This window comes from Mandrillus leucophaeus, unplaced genomic scaffold (genome assembly GCF_000951045.1).
Source record: "Mandrillus leucophaeus isolate KB7577 unplaced genomic scaffold, Mleu.le_1.0 Scaffold124, whole genome shotgun sequence".
NCBI classification, from domain to species: Eukaryota; Metazoa; Chordata; class Mammalia; order Primates; family Cercopithecidae; genus Mandrillus; species Mandrillus leucophaeus.
In genome coordinates, this window is record NW_012100765.1 from 5,256,610 (window position 1) to 5,277,304 (window position 20,695).

At 37.4% G+C, this 20,695-nt stretch overlaps 1 protein-coding gene across 2 annotated transcripts in view; it reads right to left on the bottom strand.

The window, feature by feature from the left end:
• Positions 1–20,695, bottom strand: part of RAB27B (RAB27B, member RAS oncogene family) — a 181,297-nt gene that overhangs the window by 61,529 nt on the left and 99,073 nt on the right. Inside the window, exon 1 of one of the 2 annotated variants that reach the window (XM_011971736.1) lies at positions 18,492–18,998. The exons of the other annotated variant lie outside the window; for it this stretch is intronic. The gene's annotated coding sequence lies outside the window, so the exon portion shown is untranslated. Of the gene's footprint in view, positions 1–18,491; positions 18,999–20,695 lie in introns of those variants that run through there. 2 annotated transcript variants of the gene reach the window in all.

A 20,695-nucleotide genomic window follows, 5' to 3' on the forward strand; every position in this document is an offset into this window, starting at 1 on the left:
GAGACTCTGTCTCAAAACAAACAAACAAACAAAAAAGTCATGTGAAGTCCATTTCTACTTTATTTATAAAAGTACAATGGGAAACGTTGCCATTATGTGCTTTGTGGCATAAACTTACTCTTAGAATTTACTAATAGAAAAAAAAAAGCGTCTCTCCCAAAAATCTGATATATTTGCTTTAGCCTGAAAAGAAAAGCTTAAGGTATTCATTGCCTTCTTTTTTGCCTCTATTGCCTGGAAGCTCAGAGTTCAGTTTTTTGCTCAAATATGGTAGGTATCAAAGGTTCTCTGGTTCAACTACTTTACCTCTCTCTACTCCTAGACTACATGGCTTGGTTCTTGCTTGTTTTTTATTCTTCTTTTCCATACTTGATTGAATTTTTATCTCTATTCCTAAATGATTGCAAATTATTTCATGGGAGGAGATAGAGTTCATTCTTGTTATTCACAGGAGTTATACGTTCTATAAAGTTGCTACAAACACTGAATTAGTGAATACCAAGTCATTGCTATTAGAGGAAATGGGATTAGGCTCCTGTGAGCCTCTGGCCACAGTATTTTCATCAACTGAGCAAAACAGAACATTATTTTCTATGTGCTTTCATTTAAAGATATCTTATATAATATATAGTTGATTCGTTAACACTGAACTCATGGTCAACAGCACTATAACTCATGCCTGAACGAAACTTATCTGTGTATCTTCTCCTTAAGGCACGTACAGCCTGCTTGCCCTTAAGAACACTAGACAGTCCCTCAGCACTGCCCATGGGGGATATTTTAAACAGAGAAACCGCCACTTGAAAGGACAAAAATGTGAAAAATATGGCATTAAATAAATCATGAAAAGGACACTTGTTTACAATATGAGAGCTAAAACAAGAATGTACAGCACTAACTTGTTTGCCCTCAGTTGAGAATATGCAAGTTGTATGCAAATTTTTACCGCTCTGTTTATGCCTGCAAATAACTACAAAAGCACCATGGTATTGATTCTGGGGTCACAAATAAATGTTATTAAGCAGGCAGATTTGCAAATACACGATTATTGAATCACAAGGATTGATGGTATGTTATCTCAAAATTAATATTATTATATTTTGGCCAATTAGCATATTTACAACAATAAGCAGAGCAGGTTAACAAATAGAAAGGAGGGTTCTGTGGGAGTGGAACTGGTGAAAAGTATACTTGGATAACCCTGTAGAAATATGCAAAAGGCTAGAGCAAAGACAGAACGAGCATATTCCAGGGGGCAGCCAGGGGTTCTGACCAGCGACTCACGGCCCTGGGAACAGACTAGGAAAAACAAGGTAAGGCTAAAAAGGAGACAGCATTAACCTATTTCACAATTTTCTTTTTTTTTTTTTTTTCTATTGCAATGACCCTTCTATTATAGTCATTATTCCTTAGCTAGAAGTATCCGGAGGGACTTACTTTCTTGCTAAATAGATTTTATTTTATTTTATTTCATTTTATTATTATTTTTTTGAGATAGAGTCTCACTTGTCGCCCAGGCTGGAGTGCAGTGGCGTGATCTTGGCTCACTGCAACCTCTGCCTCCTAGGTTGAAGAGATTCCCCTGCCTCAGTCTCCCGAGTAGCTGGGATTACAGGCATTAGCCACCACACCCGGGTAATTTTTGTATTTTTAGTAGACAAGGGGTTTCACCATGTTGACCAGGCTGGTCTCAAACTCCTGACCGCGGGTGATCCTCCCACCTCAGCCTCCCAAAGTGCTGGTATTACAGGCATGAGCCACTGCGACAGGCCCCAAATAGATTTTTTACCCTACACTTAGGCTAACACATCAGGCCATGTGAGTGGGCATTGTGATGCTAATAGTAGCCTAATGCATAAGGAGCTTTGGCCAAATTGTTAGTAAAAGTTGAGGCATCAGATTCTAAAGGAAACCTGATGTCATATTTCCAGTGTTGATGATGAAAAACTTTATTAAACCTGAAAGAGCCAACTCCCTCCCTATAACTCCATTTTCACAGAAACACCCACATAAAGACACCCAACCGGTGAAAACTGGTAGAAAGGCAGGCTGGAAAATAAACATGTGAAATGTGTAGGACAAAATAAGCAGATCAGCTCATTTATTTAGGATGCTGCAACGTAGTAGATTCTCAGTGTCTCAGGGATCTATTATGTAAGAAGTAGATCTAAATTTGGCCGAGCACAGTGGCTCACACCTATAATCCCAGCGCTTTGGGAGACCAAGGTATGCAGATCATTTGAGGTCAGGAGTTTGAGACCAGCCTGGCCAACATGGGCAAAACCCCATCTCTACTAAAAATACAAAAATTACCCGGGTGTGGTGGCTAATGCCTGTAATCCCAGCTACTCGGGAGGCTGAGGCAGGAGAATCACTTGAAGCCGGGAGGTGGAAGTTGCAGTGAGCCAAGATGGTGCCACTGCACTTCAGTGGGTGACAAAGAAAGACTCTGTATCAAAAAAAAAAAAAAAAAAAGAAAAAGAAAGAAAGAGTAAATTTTCTATCTGTACTGGGACTGTCTTCAACTTTAACTCTCACAGATCTTCCATTTTGTGAAAATTATTAGAATTATTTGTATCACAGACCTCCTTAGAAATTTTAACTCATAATCATTTGTCAGGGTGATTGGCTAATTCATTGTCTCTTCCCACAGTTATATCCCTCAGAAGATATTGATATATTGAGAAACTATATCAATATGATGTGGTTTATTCATGAACTTGGCTCAGTTCTTGAAGTGGCACCCTCATTATCTCTGATTAATATGACACTCTTCTCCTCCTCCCTGCAGCCATCTCAGGGTTATGAGATGGTTTTTCTTCTAGTTCTGTGGCTCTTATCCTTCCTGTCCTTCATTTGGACTGTGGTCCTAAACCTGTTAGGATGGGCAACCAACATACAGATTATAGTGTAGGAGGGACCTTGCCCAAATAGTCACGATTTTTAACATTAAATGTTTTGATCTTGTTATTTGGCCAAATTTTACAGAATTTGAAGAAACATTTCAGAAAAGACTTTATATTAACATTTTCCATTTTAGAAGAATAGAAATAATCTTCATGTTATTATGATACGTTAAAGTGTTAGAATCAAGTAGATTGACTTGAAAGTTAGAATGCATCTAATTTCCAAACAGGCCAGTTTGCTCTGCTTTCTTTTATAATAGGTTGACATCAGACCCTTGGCCCAGCTGATACGCAGCCGGAACACACCAGTGTGGTTTATTTTGATTGATCAGCAGGTGTCGTGCTCGTTGTTGAATGTGTTTAGTATCACCCTTAGTCCCTGGAGAATCAGGAGAGGAAACAGCAGAGATGAGTGCAGATATATTACTGACACTCGTAAAAATGACTCTTCAAGTGTAAATTCTCTTTGCAGTGAGTCAGAAAGAAGCATCTTCTTAATATAGACTAGGTTAGCACTGCTAAAAAAAAAAAAAAAGATGAGCTTTATTGAAAATCTAAACTTATAGGTATGTTACCACCACAAAGCTTTAACAAAAATCAACTGTACAGGGCATTAATTTATTGTAATTTATTATAGTGTTTTCTTGAACTTCAACAATCAGAGATATTTTTACTACAAATTCTATGCAGGTTATGTTCCTTGCTGACACAATATCCAGTGACAATGGTACAAATGAATTTGAAAGACAGTGATTTACTTTATAGAAGTTTATGTTACCTGTTCATTAAAAAATAGTATTATTGAATAAATTGAAGAAACTTGCAACAAATACTTTTGTCTGAAGCTAGGGGATGGAGGGTGAAATTAGTTGCAGCAGCCCTGCAGACTAAGAATGTTTTTTGGTTTTTTGGTTTTTTTTTTTTTTTTTTGTTTTTTTTTTTTTTTTTTTTTTTTTTTTGTTTTTTTTTTTTTTTTGAGACGGAGTCTCGCTCTGCCGCCCAGGCTGGAGTGCAGTGGCCGGATCTCAGCTCACTGCAAGCTCCGCCTCCCGGGTTCACGCCATTCTCCTGCCTCAGCCTCCCGAGTAGTTGGGACTACAGGCGCCCGCCACCGCGCCCGGCTAGTTTTTTGTATTTTTTTTTTTTTAGTAGAGACGGAGTTTCACCGTGTTAGCCAGGATGGTCTCGATCTCCTGACCTCGTGATCCGCCCGTCTCGGCCTCCCAAAGTGCTGGGATTACAGGCTTGAGCCACCGCGCCCGGCCAAGAATGTTTTTAAATAAGCTCTTGAGAATACACAGATAAGACCTAACAGCAAGGTGTGTCTTAAAATTTATTTTAGTCAATGTTTTGATTTTTGCTTTGATGTAAGGGAAAAAGATTTTTACCTGTCCTATTAATATATAAGGTTGTCTTGTTTATCTTTCTTGATATTATCTTCTAAACTTTGATGGACTTGAAAATGTCCTGATAAACCTAGTTATACCTAAAATTACTTGAAAATATTAAAAGAAATTTTCTTTTCACATAAAGCTTTACAGAAATCTTTTCTGAAAAATAGTTCAAAGCCGTATGACCTGGAAGTAAGACTGGAAGCTATTTCAGTGCAGTTCATTAAGTCCTCTAGCAGTTCTGTAAAGAAAAACGCATCAATTCTCTCCAAGAATATCAATAGTTATCTGATCTAGACTTTGCTTGTGCTGGAATAAGCAAGAAACTGTTTACATATCTTTTCTTACAAATAAGTGGGGCAACCAATTCCACATTCGTTTTCTAAATTTCTCTGACTTGAAATTATCATTTGGAGATAAGCCAAGTACAGATAGAAAACCAGGACTAAATTTCCCTGTGATGAACGAATTAGTTTAGTTTAGAGCTATTTCTCACATAGCAGTCTTCTGTCACTAGACATTTGACCTAACTTATTCCTTCACAGTCACACACACATGTTCATATGGCAGATACTGGACTCCATTTACCTTAATCAATAAGGTATGTTTTTAAGGAGTCAAGCTGTTGTCTGTGATCCCTGTCAATTGTCTAAATCCTTAATTGTGAGCCATTTTATTCTATGTAATGAGTCTATTTTTCTAGGCTGGAGGACTGGAAATTGGATTGAATAGTATATTGGTGTCTTATTTCTGAAGCCAATGACTGAGGAGGCAATATAGCACTAACGATTACTCTAAAATTATTAAGGTGCAATCAACCAAAAGATCTTTTGCTATCATGCATCTTTGAGGTTGGCCATTTAGTTTGCAACGGTGGACCTGTTTGCTGAACCTACAGTTATTTATAAGCCCATCTCTTATTCTGGTAGTTGGCTAAATTTGGCTTAGAAAATAATGTCATCATTCTCAATGGAAAAATGTTCAGGCTAGTTGATCAGGTACTAATACTTTAGTCTGCAGAATGACCACAGCATCTGACAATTCACCAGCTCAATCTACTTACATATACAGTATTTCTCAGTGTTCGTGGGGGATTGGTTCGAGGACCCTCGGTGAATACCAAAATCCACAGGTGCCCAAATCCTTGTATAAAATGGCACAGTATTGGCATATAATGTCCTTCAATATATTTTAAATCATCTGTAGATTACTTATACCTAATGCAATGTAAATGCTATGTAACCAGTTGTTATACTATATTGTTTAGGGAATAATAATAAGAAAAAAAATGTCTGTACATATTTAGGACAGATACAACCATTCATTTTTTCCCCAAATATTTTTGATCTGCAGTTGACTAAATCTATGGATAATGAACCTATGAATGGGGAGGGCTATCTGTACCTCTCTCCATCTCGAGATGGAGTCTTGCTCTGTCGCCCAGACTGGAGTGCAGTGGCGTGATCTTGGCTCACTGCAACCTCCGCCTCCCGGGTCCAAGCAATTCTCCTGCCTCAGCAACCCGAATAGCTGGGATTACAGGCGTGCACCACCACGACTGGCTAATTTTTGTATTTTTGGTAGAGATAGGGTTTCACCACGTTGGCCAGGCTGGCCTTGATCTCCTGACCTCATGATCTGCCCGCCTCAGCAACCCGAATAGCTGGGATTACAGGCTTGCACCACCACGTCCGGCTAATTTTTGTGTTTTTGGTAGAGACAGGGTTTCACCATGTTGGCCAGGCTGGTCTCAAACTCCTAACCTCATGATCTGCCTGCCTCGGCCTCCCAAAGTGCTGGGATTACAAGCCTGAGCCACTGCGCCCAGCCGGCTATCTGTATTTTTAAATGTTAAATAGGTGGGAAACTGATAACTTATTGTCAAAGATACCCAGTCAGGTGTTGTTGATAGTATTGGTGAATAAGCCTCAAATTCTATGCAATTCCCTTCCTGAGGATGGACTTAGAAACTCTACAGAGGAAGACAAAAGGTCCTTTCTACAAGAAAGGATAGTGACCATATTTTCAGAACTATGGATCAAAACATTTATTTAACTTGCTAAATATTTATTATTCATTTTACCCTGAATCTGCCAGTGTAATGGAATATTTAAAGTAGTAGCTGCTCCAGAAATTCCAGGCCATAGCACTGCCATCCAGATGGTCACATTAGATTTTACTGATAAAGTTATTTTTGCCCCGCAATTCTTCCCGTACAACTCTATTTTTAAGCCTGCAGCCTCTAACATTAGGCATGACTTTGGACTTTTGTTACATGTAAACAACTTTTGTTACATGTAAACAAGCAAATATATTTACTGGGAACAGTAATTTATAGTTGTTTTTAGCCATAACTACTTTAGCAGAAATTAATTTATCAGAAAGACTGGCCAACAAATCATTGATTTGCTAGCTTGGGGGCTGCAAAATGGCATTAAGCACTGTAGAAAAACATCATAAGAGAGAAAGATGGGCTCTGAAATAAAGTTCTAAGAAAGATTAATTTTACCCATGATTTGTACTACAAGGAAAGAACTTTACCCTCAATTAATATGAAGGATACTCAAGAAGACAATCTTACCTTCATGATAAAATAGACAAGTCATAACATTATTTGCCCAGACAGAATTTTAGGAGTCATAGAGAATGTTTGACCTTATAAAAAGCTTCATTATTTCCAATTAAGTAGGAGAAGCTGAGGTTACATTATTTCTTCACAAAGTCTGCAAAAAAGCATCTTTTGATTCTTCCTTACTAAGGTGTCATGACAAAGCAACTATTATTTAGAATGTTATTGACTTATGTATAGACATTATTGCTATAGTGTAAACGTACTTCTGGAAACTCATCACTGGAATAAATTTCATAAAAATATTCACTCCTATAATTCTAGTATAAATTCATTTCTGATCCATGTGTACAGGGTAATTTTAAAGTCAGAGTAATGAAGTGATATTTGCTGCTAAAAAAGCAAAAAGATATTCACCATTCAGTCTACTTCTTAGACTTTTCTTAATCAGTGTTGGATTTCAGGTATACTCTCAGCATCTGGGGGTGCTAGATAGTACATCATGACAAAGAAATAGGACCTTAGTAGGTAAGAAACCTTTACTTTTCTGCCCTTATATTTATTTGTCCTTGGGACCCCATGGTTTGGAGAAGACCTAACTGTTGCCTGCATCACCTAGTTCAGTTGTGCCTTGAATCATTCCTTGGGCTGATTTTGGTAATTGTGTTACCTAAAACTGGACTCAGAAAGACTATGGCTACAATGGGAGAATGTTTGTTTACTTTAACTCTCTTTCATGTTTTCCATGCTGTGCATATTTACAGCACAAAGGTCTTGTAATCCTAACAAGTTATATGTAAAGACGTATTCCAAAGAGAAAGCAGTAGTAAGAAAAAATAGAATTTGCAAAACTCTTCCCATTAAAGTCAAAATTACTAAGCTTTTGATTTTCTTATACAATAGCCTAGACTTGAACATTGTTATATTCAATGAATGTATACTTTTGCTGATAATAGTTCGAAGCTGAAAATGGGGATGCTTATTGTTGGTCTTTAGTCAAGGGTTTAACATCAATGTACATTTTCACCCTTGATAACCATGTCAAATAGTCATCAGTTAAAACGATTCACAAATGTTCATCATAAGTTGTAGGAGGACTTTTTCCAGCAATATGTGTGTCTTTCCGTATTTATTATTACTCTATTATATAAGTCCATATACTCTTTACAAAACAAGAGATTTGTCCCTATAATGTTAGCTTACCTACAATCAAAACACAAGGAAAAACACATTGATATTTCCCAAAAGAATGTGAAATGTTGATCAATTTACAGATAGGGATAACACAGAAGATTAGCAGTTCGATACTAGTTTAGTGAATAACATAAGTAGCCAAATGCTTAAGAAAAAAAAAATTGAAGTCCACAATACTGTAATCAGAAATCTTGCCTGGAATATTTGTAGGTGTGGATTATGTGTCTGACTCGTACATGAGTCATTTAAATGTTCTCCATCTATGATCACCACAACAGAAATAACTCGGGTATTGCCATATTATAAGGAGCTTTTATGAAAAACATATTTGTTCAAACTAGATGTCTCAAATGATGGATCCATAACAAAGAAAGAGTTATACACCTGAAATCCAGAAGGAACACAGAGAACATCTCAACTGAACAAGTAGGCATGCAATATGTTCTCATACTAATTATTTAATAGTCAGAAATAGTTGTGATGGAGAGTGTGAAGCACCCAGATGGCGATATAAATAATTTTTATAAATTTAATAGAATATCCCCCAAACTTTTTCAAACAGTGAACTAAAAAAAAAAAAAAAATTAACATGGAGATGAAGAAGAGGAAGAGAAGAGGCAGAAGAAGAGACAGTCACTTTCCCTAAATTTGGTCAATCATTTGACACGTTTTTCAAGTCAATTTCTTGACAATATTTTACATGTTATTGGAATCTACACAAATACTCATTACTAGACAATTATTCTGTAATTTTTCTAGAACATCAAGATACATTTGTTATGCTTTGGTAAGTAGATCTTGAGGATAAAAGTGTCATCAATTTTGTGACAGCAAAGCTAGAACAAAGCTACTAATTAAAATGAAGAGAATGGGAGTTAATTTGAACTTAAATTAACATTAGCTGGGCATCAATTATTAGAGCATGATATTAATGAGCCAGAATCACTTGATTCAATCACTTTCTGTTGGGTTCCCAATGTCTACTACTAGAATGTATTTATAATTGAGATATGACTTGTCATTTTTCACAGGGTGGGTTGGGAAAGAACATAAGCGAAGAGAATTTTACATGAAAGAAAAATTACTTAGTGATTACCCCCACAGAAGCTACAGGCATATTTATTATGTCCTTCCAATTTAACAACAATGATTTTAATGATAAATACATATATATACACACATATATATAATTAGATATATAACCTTAAATTTTCCCTAAGTCCTTCCAGAACTTAAATGTACTTATTAGCTAAAGCAGAGTAGTGCTTGCAGAAAATAAAGAAAATAATTATTCCTCTCTTATGGTTACTCCACCTGCTTCTTTCCAGGACCTCCTTGACAGATGGCATTTGGTCTCATAGATTTTGGAGATCACCCATGTGCCTGTATTTCCCAGTCATTATCATCAGCCTGACCTCTCCTGAGAGGTCTAGATTTCAAGAGTCATTTTCTTGAGCATATGCAATTGAATAACCACAGTAACCTCAAATGCAGTACTTCTTCCTCCCTTAACCTGCCTTTCCTTTTCTATGCCTGATTTCAATTTTGGGGACCACTATTTATCCATCTATTGCCTTAGTAGAACCAGAAATTTAGACTTCATAATAATTTCTCCTTTCCCCCCATGTCTGGTTAATGCCCACTCCTGCTAATTATTTCTTTAATATTAATATAATTTATCTTCTCCAACTTTACAATTTCAGACCTTTGGTATTTCCCACTCCTCACTGATCTCTCTACAGTTTTAACCTCCTTAAATTTATCTTCCTCTTTATTACCATAATGCTGCATTCAAACCACTAACTGAAAACTTATCAAGTTACATTAAAATTATCTGCTCATGTAACTCTCTATTTTACTTGATTCTAAGTTCTTTAAGAGCAGGAACTATGTCTTAATGACCATTACAACTAAAGTACCTAATATGACCTGCCAGATAGTAGGCACTTAATGAATGTTTTAAGCAAAAAAATTCAGATAGACGAAAATTATACCAGAGATTAAATTGGTATTGTCAGGTTTAACACGGTGACAGGTCTTTTGTTGTAATAACATTGTCAGCTTTAACCAACTTAACATTTTTCTTAATGTTTATAATGTCCTACAACAGGTAGAAATTTTGCTCTTCAAAGAACGTCATTCATTCTTGGATTTCTTATTTTCGTCTTTCAGATCAAGTAACTATGCACAATGCATAAACTGAACTTTCCACAGTTCAGTTTACTGTGGAAAACACCAATTAGAAAGCAGTTCTGAGCTATTTTTAAATCCTCCAATTCTAATTTCTATGTACTTTTAGAAAACATGATTCCTGAAAAATAAGACAAAAATATTTCTACTGGTTATAAAATATTGCAATGCAAACAGAACATATTTCTTTAAACATATAGTTAATATTTATGAATTTTAATTGTTCCTTTTCTATTTTGAGTTAGTTCTCTGTTCTCAAGTTGCCAAGCTTATACCTTCATGTGTCTCAATATTTACAATATTGATTTTAAGAATCAACCTCACTGCTCTAGACTGCTTAGGCCTTCACGGCTTTGTTTTACTAAAATCACTAGAATCTAACACCTTCTAGAACTGAAGAATGGGAAACTGGTTTCCAGGTCCCTGGCCTCATGCATAAGTCTACTTTAAAAGTCAAAGTGAACTTTGAAAGGGTGAAAACTGTAAGGAATCAGAACCATGGAAAATACACTTGATAAGAAGATCTGCTGGGAAGCAGAATAACAATATAATTAGAGGCAAATTCATCTTCAAAGCAGCTCAGTTATTATCATTTAATCATTTCCAAAGAAAACCTCAATGTAGAATTTTATGACTTCCTCAGAGCTTGCACAGGAAACAGATGCCCAGCAAGGTTTCTCCATGTTTGCAGAGGACACAAAGCCTGCAGGTTGGTGTACCTGTACTTAGTGATCAGTATGTTTTGTCTTTAACCATTTTTCATCTCTCCTCACCTGTATCTAAATATAAGCTGCTCCATAATCACAGATGAATAAATTCTCACCAAGTACGTACATTCCTGAGGGCACCCAAATTCAAGGTGTTCAGAAACAATACTAATGAATACTTGTTGGGTATATCTTACTTTTGTCTTCTTGGTTTTCCTAATAGGTAAGTGAAAAAATAAAATATAGCAAAGGAGATCTGGGGAGACTGTATGGGACAATTTCAAAATAAGTAGCACCTGATGATGGCCCAGTGACGTTACAAGAAAAAAGCAAACCCAAAATTGCTCATTTCATCTTATTACTATTACTACTATGCAGGCTTCATCAACTAGCATCTCATTTCCAACTGAAGATTAAAGAATAGACCTTTCAAACTTGATGGCCTATTTATTTAAGCCTGTTTTGTTATGTTTTAACCCTCTGTTATAAATATGAGAATATTTTCATCACAGCATTTCTTTTCCTGTAAGATATGTTTTGCAGTGTTGTTTCCTAGGTTCTTCCTAATAGAAGCTTTTACTTCCAAACCTTGAGAGGCAGTATTTGAGAATAGGTATTACAAACCTTAGAAAGATTAAGATCAAAGATTGAGTGGGAGAGGGACAGATATAGGGACTGGGAATGACAGTTTCCATACAGTTAGTTGTGATATCTATCTTTAGTTCGCTTAAAGAATTAACAAATTAGCAAACAGGTTGCATTGCTCCTACATTTTACAGCATTTGGGACAAAGTCCCAGAAAATCAGAGGCTTAAGTTACTCCAAGGAGGCACCTAAGTCAGTATGTGGCACCTCTTGATATTAGAAAAAGTGTTTAATTCTTTTCAAAGTCACTAAGACATGACTAGTTTCTCTTTCCCTCTGAAAAATCTAATTTCATTTTGTATTTTTAATATTTAGATATGTACAGGAACACTTATCAACAGTCCATTTTGTTTATGAAAATAATATATTTTGAATAATAGACCATAAGAACTGAATAATTCATTTAATGAACTTCTCAGGCTTTGATTACCTTGCCTAAGTTAGATTGGGCAAATATAATACAAGCTGATTTTGCTTTTTCTAATTATTATTGTTCTGGTATATCCCTCAGGTCAGATTTAATACATAATCTCATTTTTTTCTGAGCAAGTTAAGGAGAGAAACAAGAAGAAAACAGATTAATTTGACTGCAAGGACAGTATGATTGAAAATAAATTTATGTGCTAGAACGAAGCCAGAAAGAGAACTAAAATGAAGTCTTGTACTTTTTCCCTAAACTTACTAAAAAGAAATTTTCTGTCTATTATAGAGTTCATATGTTTCTATCTCTTCTTCCATGTTTACATATATGCACACACACACACACACACACATATATACTTATGCACACAGATTTATGTATAACATAAAGATAACCTTAGGTAGATCTAAGGTTATCTATCTATCTATCTATCTATCTATCTATCTATCTATCTATCTAACTATCTATCTCTACCTATCATCTATCTAGAGGGATAGACACATAAATGGAAGGAAGAAAAGGAAAAAGAAGGAAAGAAGGAAGGAAGTAAACATAAAACAAGAATTATGTGTTGCCCAAGTCTAGAGTTGAACAGTAGGGATGTTAAAATAACCCTTACCTTTTATTTTACACAGAAGAAAATCAAGATCCTTAAGGAGACTGAATGCCCTGTCTATAGTTATACCCTACTCAACACTAGGAATATTTGACTAATAATAGACTTCCTACTGGTTTTATTTAAATCCCACCAATATATGAAGTCTACATCTCCTCTCTATGAAGTCGTTTCCAAAATTATGTGAGTGGGTCTTGGTATCCTTGAATACAGCTGTAGCTACCTAGAAACATTTTTCCTGCTTTTCTGGATATTAAACATTTGCTTTATAAGGCAGTCACTACTTAATTTACTTTGATCTGTTTTATATTTTATAACTAAACTTTCATTATCAATTCTTAATTTAAAATATCTATAACATGTTATCAAATATTAAACAAATTGTGTTCTTGTATTTGTAGGATTACAGCTTTGGATGAGAGCTTGAGGGTTGTTTAGTTCAACCTCCCAGTAGAAGCCATCTCTATAACACCTCTGACAAGTTAAGTTTTAGGTTGCTGCACTTCCTGATCTTCATTGGTCTTGTCTAGTTTCTGCAATGACTCTTCCCTGTTGGTGCCTCCAGACTCACCTTGTGCCTCTCTCTGCCACCTGCTTTCCATTCTCCAAACTCCTTTCCTCAATTTCTTGAATACTTCAAGCTCTTTCCCAGGTTAAGAATTCAGCAAATGCTTTTGTACCATCTGGTTTGTTCTTTTTCAACCCCTTCACCTGACTAGCAACCAGGCAACCTTTAGGTCTCAACTGAAATGCCCTTTCCTCACAGTAGTCCTCTTGACCACTTCTGCCATTAGTCTTTCTCATTTAAAGAAGTGATTTGCAGTCGCAATAACTTCTCAGCTTTCTTTGATTTTAATTTTCTTTTGGTGTTGTGTAGACCTTCCATTTTGAACACTATTTTCTTTCACATAGAAAGAAGAGGGATTCATGGCTGGGTGCAGTGGTACACACCTGTAATCTCAGCACTTTGGGAGGCCAAGGCAGGCAGATCACCTGAGGTCAGGAGTTCAAAGCAACCTGGCCAACATGGTGAAACCCCATCTCTACTAAAAATACAAAAATTACCCTAGTGTGGTGGCACATGCCTGTAATCCCAGCTACTTGGGAGGCTGACGTGGGAGAATCACTTGAACCCCGGGGCAGAGGTTGCAATGAGCGGAGATCACGCCACTGCACTCCAGCCTGGGCAATAGAAACTCCATCTAAAAAAAAAAAAAAAAAAAAAAAAAAGAAAAGAAAAGAAAGAAGAGGGACTCAAAGTAGAAACTGAGTAATTCTACTTTCTCTCACGTTCACCAGCACCAGCATGAAGGGAGATGACCCTTCTTTATTCACTGCTTTGTTTCAAACAATGTGAAAATAATCTATCACTCTCCTGAGCATTTTTTCCCAAGCTTCCACTCACTGTGCGTTACTCTTCTTCAAATTATGCTTACAGCTCTGACAACACATTCCTTAAGTATTTCTAATTATATGTTTCCTTTATTCATCTGTTCTAGAAGTCATTTTAAAATATTGAATTTATTAGAGCTTCTATGTATGTGGCCTCATGAGTTTTTCTGGGGGCATCCTTCTTTTCAATTATCTTTAGAATTAGGTGAAATGCTATTTTCAGAATTTTTTAAAGTTAGTTTTTCTGAATATCTTATTTTGAGAACTCCATCTCTTTCCCGAACTGCCAATGATTCCACACTGCTACATGCAATCATCACTTCCCTGTCCTCATCTCACTGTTTATCTTGGCCCTGTCTGACACCATTGACTACACCCTTCATCCTAAAAAAAACATCCTGGCTTAGGTTCATGATGACATGCTCATCCAGTTTACCTTTCACTTGAATGGCTTTTTACTGACTCCTCCCATTCAAGGTCCCAAATGTCTGCATAAGCCAGAGCTGCATCCTCAAGCCCTGATATTTTTCTCTGTAATCTCTCTCTGAGTGATGTCCTCAAGGCTATCACTCTAAATAGCATCCATAGGCACTTGCCTCTCAAATTTCTATATCCAGCTATGATGTCCTCTAGGTGTTCCAGATTCATACATGCAAAAGCCCAAGTTGATAATTCCACTTGGATGTTGAAAAACACTTCAAAAGGCTGCAAAGAAATTCCTCATTTCCCATTAAAACCGTTTCTTCCCTAGCTTTATCCATCTTAGGAAATGGCCTTCTGTCTACCCAGTATCTTTCAGTAGAAATCCTGTTGATCATTTGGTTCTTTTGTTTCTTCACCTCCACCTTTATCCAATTTATTAGTAAGTTCTGTCAGCTCTGCCTTCAAGTATCTTCAAAATAGAATCTCTCTATTTCTCTAGGTGGCCACTGTTCTGACCCTAATCTATGCCACTGTCATAACTGGTCTATTGGAATAGCCTCCTAACTGGATTCTCTTCTACTCTGGTCACCCTATGACTTAGTCTCTTCAAGGAAGCCAGAGTGATCTTTTAAAAAGATCACCTGGCCGGGCGCGGTGGCTTACACCTGTAATCCCAGCACTTTAGGAGGCCGAGGTGGGCAGATCACAAGGTCAGGAGATCAAGATCATCCTGACCAATGTGGTGAAACCCCATCTCTACTAAAAATACAAAAATTAGCTGGGCATGGTGGCACACGCCTGTAGTCCTAGCTACTCAGGAGGCTGAGGCAGGAGAATCACTTGAACCCAGGAGGTGGAGGTTGCAGTGAGCCAAGATCATGCCACTGCACTCCAGCCTGGCAACAGAGCAAGACTCTGTCTTGGTTAAAAATAAATAAATAAATAAATAAATAAATAAATAAATAAATAAATAAATCACCTCCCCTGAGGCTTTTCTTGACCACTGAATCACACAGTCCCCTTCAGGTCACTCTCACTATATTATCCTTTAACATTTTTTTTTCTTAGTATCACTAAAAGTTCCAGAATTACTAATTTATTTACTTATCTGTCTCTCTCCAAACCCCAGATATAATTTCCATGACAGCAGAGGCCTTGTATATCTCACTAACCTCTGTTATCCACAATGCTTAGAAGAATATTAAAGTTCATAGTATGCTCAGTAAATATTTATTGAAAAACATTCAACGGGCTATGTCTAAATCATAGTATTTTGTCATTTTACTTGGAATAAAAAACAAAGGCCAACAAGTTTATTAGGACCTTCAAAGTCCTCCAAGACCTATCCCCATTATCTCCTCTCTTCCATTTCTTGCCACCCCCACCTCACTCCCTCTATGCCAGGTGCGTGGGCTTCTTTGCTGTTCCTGAAAGATGCCAGAATGCTTCAATCTAGAATGGTCTTCCTCCACATGTCCACGTGGATCATTCCCTTACTTGCCTCAGATCGATATTAAAATATCATCTCAGTGAGGCTTTTCCTGGGCATCTGATATAGAATTTCAGTTCTCCCTGACCCCAGCCACTGACACTTTCTGCATGCCTCCTGGACTTCATACTGTCTGCTGAGCACGTCTCGCTAATGTGCCATAGACTCACCCTGCTTATCTAGTTTGGTCTTTGTCTCCCTGGTAAAAGACAAGCCCTATAAGGTCAGGAATTTTGGTCCACTTCTGTCCACACAGACTTCAGTGCATAACACTTTTAACAAATATTTGTTGAATAAATGAATGAGCAACTTAATTAATTATTTATCTCAGTATATTGAGCAGTGGTTTAGTTAAAAAGACTAAATTTATTGAAGATTTTTTTGGCCATTTGATAAACAGAGTGTTACTCTCCTTATTGGCAATCTAGACAAGTTTGTCTTATTTAAGGAGTTCCAATGGGAGGTTAATATTTGGAGAACATGAATAATGATTGCAAAGGGTGTGAAACAAATTGAGTAATACTATCAACTCCATATTTGGGGTTTACAATAGGTTTGTTATTATGCATAGTGATGTTGCTGCTTCCTACTTCTATAGGATATACTTAAGCCCTATATATACTTAATAATGAATTTTTTAAAAAATCATTCCCCTTTGGCAGCCATCTTTAGAAAGGAACATATTCTTCATGGGAAACACTTGGTATGTCCTGTCTGTTTTTATTGAAATCATTTTCCTGCATCTCAACGTTACAATTACTTGCTTAACAGCTGAACTACTGGTCAACCTGCCGTGATGAATCAACTCAAGAAACTGGATTGATTGTGAGATGAGCTTTATATGAGTAATTGTTCTATATTTCATGCCCTACTGATCTGAGAGCCCAAAAACCTAACCAAAAATTTGCAGCAGTGAGGGTGGGAAAAGAGCAGGTTTCTATTCTGAACCACCTGGACATCTGGATAACTTCCATTTTTCCAGAAAAACAGTGAGATAAATGAACAGCAATTCTGAAACCAACATATAGTTGTAGTGTAAACTGGCATACCAACTGATCTTCTCCTACCAAGAAGATCAATTATATTAGAGTTACCTTCCCTATTGGGTCAAACATGCCTGTTCCAGAAATGACCTATGAGAAAGAGGAACTGTGGTTTGCTTACATTCAACAGATTCCCTTTATTCCTTCTTGGCAACTATGAGAACAGGCTCATCCAGTTTCATCTGCTGTTTTGTTTTCCTTTCGAAGGCAATGTCAGTAACACTGTATGAGAGGCCATAGTCATTTCTGAAACAGGAAAGCCCCATTAATTTTAAACTATCTGTCAAGATTACCCTTTTTTGGTTATCAGTAGGAGTCACCTCCTGCCTTCAAGGATGGCTGACCCCGTCTGGGTAGAGGATTATACTAGGAAACTGTGAAAAATAACTGAGGGGCAATGGCACATGACAGGTATGTTTTTCTCTTCATCACTGCAATATGGACTTTACAGCAGCTTGAAAATTCATTAAACTCAAATATCTGAGTTTATAATAATAATTCAGTCCCACTTTTCCATCAACTTTTCAAAATTTATAACCATAAAACTCTGCATATTTTATATGGATATTACTGAATACGTGTGATTATAACTAAATATTGAGAACCATAGACATTTTTCTTATAAACAGAACACAATCAAAATTCAGAGCTGTATTATATTAAACAATAATTTTGTTGTTAATAACCTTGAAATTATATGTTATTACTTTGGACTTAATGCTGTGCAGTTTAAAACTGGAATTGCATAACCTTAGCTTTAGATCTTGACATAAAAAACTCATAAAACATGATACAGGTGTGAAGGCTCTAACCAAACACAGCTTTTTCCTAGGAACGCAGTCTGCTTGCAGTTCACCTACTTCAGTAGTTTTCAGAGGCTTAATTAATGTTGCATTGGGTGGGAAAGTCTTGAAAGCTAATTTATTGTGACTACTTGAGTGAACACACATGCACACATATACCTTAGTTGGTGCGACACTTAGATCAGAATTCGAAAGTAACAGAGTAAAAAACTGGAAAACAGAAAGTACTCTTAAGGTCTCTGTGGCTATTTCATGTAAGGAAGTGCATATAAATGTCTTATCACTCTCCTGGCTTGCCTCACTAAGTCACTCCTCCTGGAATGAAACTCTAAGCACATCATCATCCATGCTTTTTCTTATTCATTATTTTGATTGTTTTTTTGAGCTGCAAATGAAAGGAAATTAACATTGCTGTGCCTAGGCTTTTTGTTTTTCTTTTTGCTTTTTTTGGTGGTAACCAGCTGTTTGATAAGTGTTTACTCAAAGAGAGCCAGGTCGAGTTGACCCATGCCATCCGTGCAGCACACATCACTACTGTCTTCTTTGCAAGGATTTCTGATGGAAACCGCGATCGAAGGTGTACAGGCACTCACACACGCACACACACACAGAGGCCTCACTTCCCACAGTGCAGGCCGGCGCTGCAGCACCCGGGTGGGTGGGAACGCGTTCCAGCAGCAACAGCCCGCCTTCCCAACTCACCAGCCTGCGAAGTTTCCTTGCAGGGAGAGCAGGTGTCAGATTTCAGAGAGGTTTCCTTCCCCTTCCCAAGCCCTGGAACTCCCGGGCTCCACCGCCAGCAAGGAGACAGGATCTGCTCCACAGGGCGACGAGCACGGGGACAGCTCCTTATCTCCTCCAACCTGTGGCTCCGGATGGGTCCAAGGCCAGGCGGTCCGCAGCCCCTGCCCGTCAGGACTGCGAGTGGCAGGGCTGGTGGCACCACCCTTGGAGTCCGCCGCGGTGGCGGGGCTGGGTAAGGTTTGTGTGAGAAGAAGGCGTGTCTGCAAGTCCCAACGCGGATGTGCGGAGCTCACCTCAGGCAAGTCTTGCTGGTGACTCAACTGCTGCAGTGAGAAACACACTCCGCTCCGGAATGAAATCTCCACACTGTGGGGCTTCGAGCCCTAGCAGCGAGCTCATTTTTATTCATTTTTTTTTTTTCCTGTGTTTTCTTTGATGTCTCTCATTCAAAAAGCCCAGGGCGCTATGAGAAGAACTGAGGCCCTGGCATTGCGTTCTATCCTCCGAGGGGGTGTCTTGTTAACTATGGGGAGTGAAGGCGAGGGATTGCGAGTGGGGAGCAGAGGATGGCCTCGGGAAATAAAAGAGGGCGTTGGAAAGAAATTAATATTTCAAAAGTTAGGATGTGTTCATATGAATGCATTAATTGTATGCAACATCCAAATTCACTTCCCAAAGTCCTAATGCACTTCCTAAAGTCACTTCAGAGGTCAATAGGCTACCACTAAATAAGATAATGAGCACACGGAGGCATTGAACAAATATTTATTAAGCACCTACTATGTGCTACGCCCTGTTCTAAACACATTAGATTCGTCCACAAAGCAACGATCCTGGCTGCCCGTCTTGGGATTACATTTTAGGCACATTCAGACATCCCTAATTTACAGACTGGTAGTAAAGGTAAGAATACAAGCTTGGGTACATTATAGTAGCAACCGATTTACTCCTCTGTGAACAGAATTTAGAAGTTCCAAACCTGTGACTTGGATTCATATTAGTAAACAACGAGATGTCAATGACTGCTTGAATTTTAATTGCTTAACTTAGTTCTTATTCAATGCCCTACAGACAATCTGGGAGGCACTGCTGTTATCAGCTTCCAGAGAATTTCTTGTAGAAAGGAGCAAAGGAATAGCCCAAACCAAAACACAAAACAAACAATAGCAAAGTAGTGGAAAAATTGAGTATTAGAGAAAACATTTTGGTCTCATAGAAATCTGTCTATTCTATTATGAAACTATTAAAGAAGTTCTATTTTATGTCCTTCAATGTTCTTGAAAGTTGAAAAGAAGAGTAATAATACCTTCATAATGTTATTGTGAGGAATTGACTTCATATCAGTAATGTGCATAGAACGTGCCTAGCACAGTAAGTTCTATGAACCTGTTGGCTATACTTATAATTTGGTAACACTTAATCTACTCCATTTTCGCCAAGTAAGATCCAGTTCATAAAAATTATTTTGGATCTACTACATAAAAACATATGAGGCTCAGATTGTAGATTTTTGAAAGTATGTATGCTTGGAATCTATATTTATGATAAATCTACTTTGCATTTAACAGCAATATCTATGTGTATAACAAGTATGTGTCTATGGTCCCAGACAGAAATAAAAGAAAGAACATAAGAAACTTAAATCTTTTCCACTGTTAACACATTGATTTAAAATCACCCTCTGTGCTATACAATGATAACCCATATTCTTTACCTAGTTCATGTGTTCACCACTGACATTAATCCTAATAGCTATTATTTCCTGTACGCAATATAGTTTCATCTCATTTGACTTTCACAACATTACTGTGAAATAGGCAAGGCATCTATTATATTTATTGTCTCTGTTTTCAGAATGAGGTAACTGAGGTTGAGAAAGTCGCAGTAAATCTGTCCAAAGTGATGAAGTTCAAAAGGTGGAAGTCAGGTCTATTGATCCTGAATGCCGAGCTCATAGTGGTCACTGCATTGTGCTACCTACTTGCAACTTCTAGAAAAAATTTCTGCCATGAGAAAATCTGACGCACACATTTATTGATTACTCTCCTTGCCACCTTTCCCTAGATAAGTGTATCACCTGCTTTATAGGACCAACTCTTGCAGGAATAGCTCTCCTGGAGTGACTTGCCACATAGAGTCCTGTCTCTGAGGTTCCAAGGCTC